The sequence below is a fragment of the Pecten maximus genome, chromosome 17 (assembly GCF_902652985.1).
Source record: "Pecten maximus chromosome 17, xPecMax1.1, whole genome shotgun sequence".
In the NCBI taxonomy this organism is placed as follows: domain Eukaryota; kingdom Metazoa; phylum Mollusca; class Bivalvia; order Pectinida; family Pectinidae; genus Pecten; species Pecten maximus.
In genome coordinates, this window is record NC_047031.1 from 5,385,782 (window position 1) to 5,391,919 (window position 6,138).

Genomic DNA, 6,138 nt, shown 5'->3' on the forward strand with positions numbered 1-6,138 from the left:
TCATACAGATCGTCAAACAAAGTAAAGTGTATTACGGAGCGTTTGTAGAAGTAGCCCTGGCCCAGTTTCATCAATATAGAAAAATACCACAGTTTAAAGAAGATTCGTAAATGTGATATGCTGCACCCACTTAATGACAATAGGTTTATTATTTCTCAACCGTGTCATATCCCCTTATCTAAGATTTGTTTTCTTTAAATTGTGTAATATTTCCTATGAAATATTTAAGTTAAGACATGTTTTTAAGCTATGGCGTGGTTGTTTACGGTATTTTGTTTCCGAACACTTCCACTATATCATATATTCAAATCACGTGACTTTCTATATGATTCTTTTTTTACGATAACATAGAATCATATGTCAATGTTTCATTTGTTGAGTCGGTTAAAGTACTTCAAGCATATAGACATAGGCATTTAATTAGAGACTAACACTTCATTTGGCTTGCGCATGCCATGATCTGGATCGAATGGTTCTTTAAATGAGACCATTGAAAAACGAAATGCCAGATCTGCGGAAAGTTAAACGTGCATAACGGTGTAAGGCCGACTAGTCCCTATGTAAACGATTTGTATTGTTTACTTACGAAAATATCTATTTTCATGTCAGACGACCCGGAGCGGTTCCCCTATTGATAACGAGTGTAGACACAGTATCTTCAGTACCTATGCTTGCCAGCGGTGTTTAAGGGCATCAATGCCTCTTTTATAGAACTCCTTTTTGTACAATGATAGAATAATCAAACTAGTCTAGAATATAAAAAAAAAATCTGCATGACAACATTCTTTAAATAGAATTTTACCTGTCAACTAGTGCAGAAGGTATGACTTCCAGGTAATACATAAATATTACCACGTAATCTAGAACATGTACCGCTACATTGTCAATAAAAGGTCACGTACTTTCCGCAAATATCGGCGGACCTAAGAGGCCGGGTGTGTTGTGTATATATTGCGTATGTATTGCTTTATTGACATTGACTGACACCTAAAGCTGAAAAGTTTTGTTTCAGTCGAAAATCATGCTACGTTAATGATAACGCAGAATCACCTGCTATATCAAAACAACTCTTAATAAATATTTCATTTGTTGAGTCAGTTAAAAGACTTAAGTATTCAAACATTTGGCATTTAATTGGGGACTCTGAAAAAAAGCCAAATCGGCGGAAAATGGACTCAGAGATATCCTATAACCCCAGAAGGGATATCATTCGAGAAACTCTAAAACCGGAATACATTTCTGTTGTTCCCTAAGACTTACATGTAAGTCCTCATGTAAACCTGTTAGCTTGTGTCTCCTAGACACCAATCTCTATAAACCTTCCATAGACGACTATCTGCCTCATATACCCTGACAGTTGATGTCTTTTTTACGATGTCCAGCATTGACCCTGAATGTTTATTCTTTTCTGAGGCAACCGTTCTATTGTTCCCTACGGCACCAGTTCAGATGTAACCTGGTTGTTGGTGTCTCCTTGACACCGTCATTTAATGAGCCGGCTGTTTGTGTTCCATAGACTACCTTCCTCATATACCCACCCTGAGTCTTGGTGTTCTCCGGACACCTTCATTGTATAATCTTAGCTTTTATTATCTCTAAATTACTTATACCCTGGCTGTTTGTGTCTCATTGGCGTCCTTATATGACGTTAAGTGTAAGTATGATACAGACAATCCTCATTTTATACAATGGTTGTTGCTGTCTCCCTGACGTCCTAATATGACGTTGACTGTTACAACCACCCGTCCTAATGTACTATATTGTGTGGTGTCTCCCTGAAATCCCTATATAACACTTTCTGTAAGTATTATATATACATTGGTCCTAATAAACCCTCGTTGTTGGTGTCTCCCTGACATCCTCATGTGACGCTGTCTCAGTATTATATAGACATTCGTCCTAATTTACCCTGGTTGCGTGTGTCTCCCTGATATCCCTATACAAAGCTATCTTTAAGTATTATATATACATTTGTCCTAATATACCCTGGTTGTTGTGTCTCCCTGACGTCCTCATGTGACGTTGTCTCAGTATTCTATATACATTCGTCATAATATACCCTAGTTGTTATTGTCTCCAAGACGTCCTTATATGACGCTGTCTGTTTTTGTCCCTACATACACTAGTCCTATATACCCTAGTTGTTGGTGTCTCCCTGACGTCCTCACATGATTCTGTCTGTTAGTATTATAGACACTCGTCCTAATATACCCTTGTTATTAGTGTATCATTGACGGCTTCATATGACGTTGCCGTTTAAGCGCTTGTGCTAATATACGTTGAATATTGATGTCTCCCTGACGTTGCCATGTGACGTTGCCTGGATGTTAGCGTCCTATAGATAGTCGATTTTATATACCCTTGGTATTGGTGTATCATTGACGGCCTCATATCACATCGGCTGTTACTATCCTGTCCTCATTTCATCCTGGATATTTGTGTATCTTGATACCGTCCTCGTTCGACCCTAGTTGTTCAGCATTTAGACACCCGTCTTCATATCAGGTTGGAATAGGACAACATTATCCGCGGTCATATAAGTTATTATCATATAGAACATATTTACTATAGAAGACTTCTGTCCTGAAGACTGGTTCAGTTTTCATCATTTTTGTAATTTGAGAATTCTCCAGTAACGCCATACGGAGAAGGAGTAAAGCTGTAGATACATAAACAAACATTCTTACTAACACGAAAGATGCGTTAACCATGTACAAACAGATCAATGAACTCGACTTAAATTGAGGTGTGATGCATAACTTAAAAAACCATTCTAATAAAAATCAATGACTATAATATACAAGAAACACAAAATATTAATATCATTACCCTATTCGTTTTATGTAATACGACAACTACCATTGAATATTAGGTGTTCTATGAAAGCCTTTCTTATATATAGACCACGTAAACGAAACTAAAATTCCCTTGTCAGCATAATCCCGTGAAAAAATAACAAGAATCTAATTGATGAGAAGACTATTCATGCATATAATATGCGAATTTGGAAACGTTTTGAAACGTTTTGAAACGTTTTGCTGTACAAATATGTTTGATATTCTATGTTGTGTTTCATTTGATACAAGTCTATAGACAGTTAGTGAAAAAAAAAATTAGATGTGTTAAATGTTTAAATGTCTTCGACATGTGACAGGGGGATACATTTGATAAGGGGAAGCGACAGAGTAGGGGAGAGAAACAGACTGGTATGTATGCATGTCAAATTGATGAGTCTGACATTGTCCCAAGGCACCACACCGAGTGTCAAGAGAGGATAATTTTTAATCGAAGTGTCAAGATCGTTAAGTATAATAAAGGGGAACTTATCATTAGACTGTTTAGATAAGGCTATGTTTTTAAATGATTTAATGCATAGAATTGTTCTTTTGAATGAGGAGTACAAGTTTGTGGCTTGACAGATAAGGAGAGTCAGACGCATGATAATGTGTGTGCTTTGACAGGGTGATTAGGATAATGGTATGTAGCATGAATGGTCAGTCGAGTGTGGCAGCGAGGAGTGTGGATGGGACAGCGTGTGGAAGTTTGAATCATGTACTGTAAATATATGTGACTTGTAAATAGAACTTGTAAATATGTGAATAAATTGTAAATAGAAAAGTAAACCAGTGGCTCAGTCACAGACACTAGACCAAGTAACCGCGTATGTGGTATACGAGTGGGCAGCTGCAATATTTAGACACGCATACGAGCCCTGACCTAAATGCGTCAATAAAAATGGTTAAATATGAATTCCCATTTCCGGAGTCCGCTACACTAGATACTTCCCATGCTCTTAGTCAGATAGATAACGACTAAAGGTCATCGCTAAGGAAATGTTTGTTCGGTAGTATACTACATCACAGGCCGATCGCTGATCGTCTCGTAACTCGACAGTACGGTGAGTAATAGTAGTTTAGAAATACATAGAGCAGCGAAACATAAATTTGACGAAAGAAGACAATTTTATGACGCTTGCCCTGAAGACCGGGCCTGGAGCTCGCGATTAACGGCACCTAGTGGTAAGTACCAACTACTGTAATCACGGCGCCAAATTAACGTCCTTAAAAAGATGCATACAATTTTGATTAATTTGTGTGATGTAGGGGAACGCCGACATGGATTGGGAACTTTAACGTAGGTGTGAGGGATCTTCATTTTTTGTGTGGGGGAATTCAATGATGGTGTTGGGAACTTCATTTGTGGTATGCGAAATTGTGATGTAGGAAACTTTATTTGTTGTGTGGGGAACTTTATTTTTGGTGTAGGAAACTTCAATTATGGTGTTGGGAAGTTCGACTGCGCTGTAGGGATTTTCGCCGTGTTGTAGGGAACTTCATTAATGGTGTTATGAATTACGACTGTGATCTCGGAAACTTCATTTGTAGTGACAAGTAGAGACAAATTTTGACCGTTATGTAGGGAACTTCATTTGTCGTGTTGGCGACTTATTTTATGTTGTGGAGAACTTCGACCCTGGTGTATGGAACTTTATCTAAGGTATGGGGAACTTCATTTGTTGTGAGGGGAACTTCATTTATTGTATGGGGAGCATAAATTGTGAGGAACTTATTTTGTTGTGTGAGGAATTTATATCTGGTGTGGGAAACTTCATTTGTGGTGTGGGAATGTTCAGTTGTGGTGTTGGGGTCTTCATTTGTGGTTTTGGATACATCGACCGTGGTGCGGGAAACTTTATTTGTGGTGTTGGGAACTCCGACTGTAGTATGGGAAACCTCATTTGTGGTGTGGGAAACTTCAGTTGCGGTGTTGGGATCTTCATTTGTGATGTGGGGAATTTCAATCGCGGTGTTGGGTACTTCGACCATAATGTGGGAAACTTAATTTGTGGTGTGGGGAATTTCAGTTGTGGTCCAGGGAACACCATTTGTGGCGAGGGAACACATTTTTGGTGTGAGAAATGTTTACCTCAAAATATTAAGGCGGTTTTGTATATTTCGGTGTAAGTATCAATGGAAATTTAAATATAGATGAACTTAAGAGCTGTGCCCCTTCGCTTAAAATGTAGTTATGTATTTGTGTAGTTTGTCAGTCTTTTGGAGAATTGTTTTCGATTTCTTTACTCAGGGCTGATAAGATGTATATTTTTTAAATCAACAGGGCAAACAATGGCGTCCTTGGAAATTTATGTCCGTGATTTCACAGGGAGAAATTTTACTCAGGGCTGATAAGGTGTATATTTCTTAAATCAACAGGGCAAACAATGGCGTCGTTGGAAATTTATGTCCGCGATTTCACAGGGAGAAACTTTCGTTTTGAAGTCAATCCAGTAAGTAAAAATGATATGAAAAAATTAAGATGATATAGATATTAGATTTTCCTGATTTAAGAATAAAATACACTGACTCAGACATCTTTCTCTTTTGACCATTGTATCAATCAATACAGTAATAAACTGGTAGTGTTATAGTATAGCAGAAGGATGATGATAACAATGAGGAGGAGGATATTTATAACATTGATCGTGTTGCAGGATGATGATGATGATGATGATGATGATGATGATGATGATTGAGATAATAATATTTGATATTTATGAGATTGATAGTGTTTCAGCATGATGATGATGATGATGATGATGATGATGATGATTGAGATAATAATATTTGATATTTATGAGATTGATAGTGTTGCAGCATGATGATGATGATGATGATGATGATGATGATTGGACAATGATTATGATGGAAATGATGAGGATGTTTGCCACAGAAAATGTTATTGTTGGTGTGTTTGTGTATGTTATTTATCTGTCTCTGCACTGCTTTTTCATTATGTAAAAAAACTTGGCAAAGATAAAATAAATTTAGAAAAATACTATATTACAACCAGGAACCAATGATCTTTAATGTTTATTTTGATTTTACACAGGACGACAAACTATCAACGCTTTTCGAAAAAGTATCTGAAGCGACAGCATATCCTACCCACCATATACGTCTGGAGCTTTCAGGGAAAAAGTACTCTGTCAGTGACGAAAAGACAATCGCTGACCTCAGTAAACAAAGCCACAAAATGTTACGCATGTTTATGTCACTTCCGGGTTTTCACGTGATTAAATGAAGCGAAATAGTTAATGTATGTTGATACTTCCTTAATAAATAATTATTAAGATCTTAA

The 6,138-nt window shown here is 37.2% G+C and overlaps 1 long non-coding RNA gene across 1 annotated transcript; it reads left to right on the forward strand.

Annotated features, from left to right (window-relative positions):
- The first annotated feature begins 3,900 nt into the window (after positions 1-3,900).
- On the forward strand, positions 3,901-6,138 carry LOC117315748. The gene is made up of 3 exons (XR_004529761.1): positions 3,901-4,019; positions 5,119-5,287; positions 5,890-6,138. It is a non-coding gene; the product is annotated as an uncharacterized LOC117315748 (long non-coding RNA).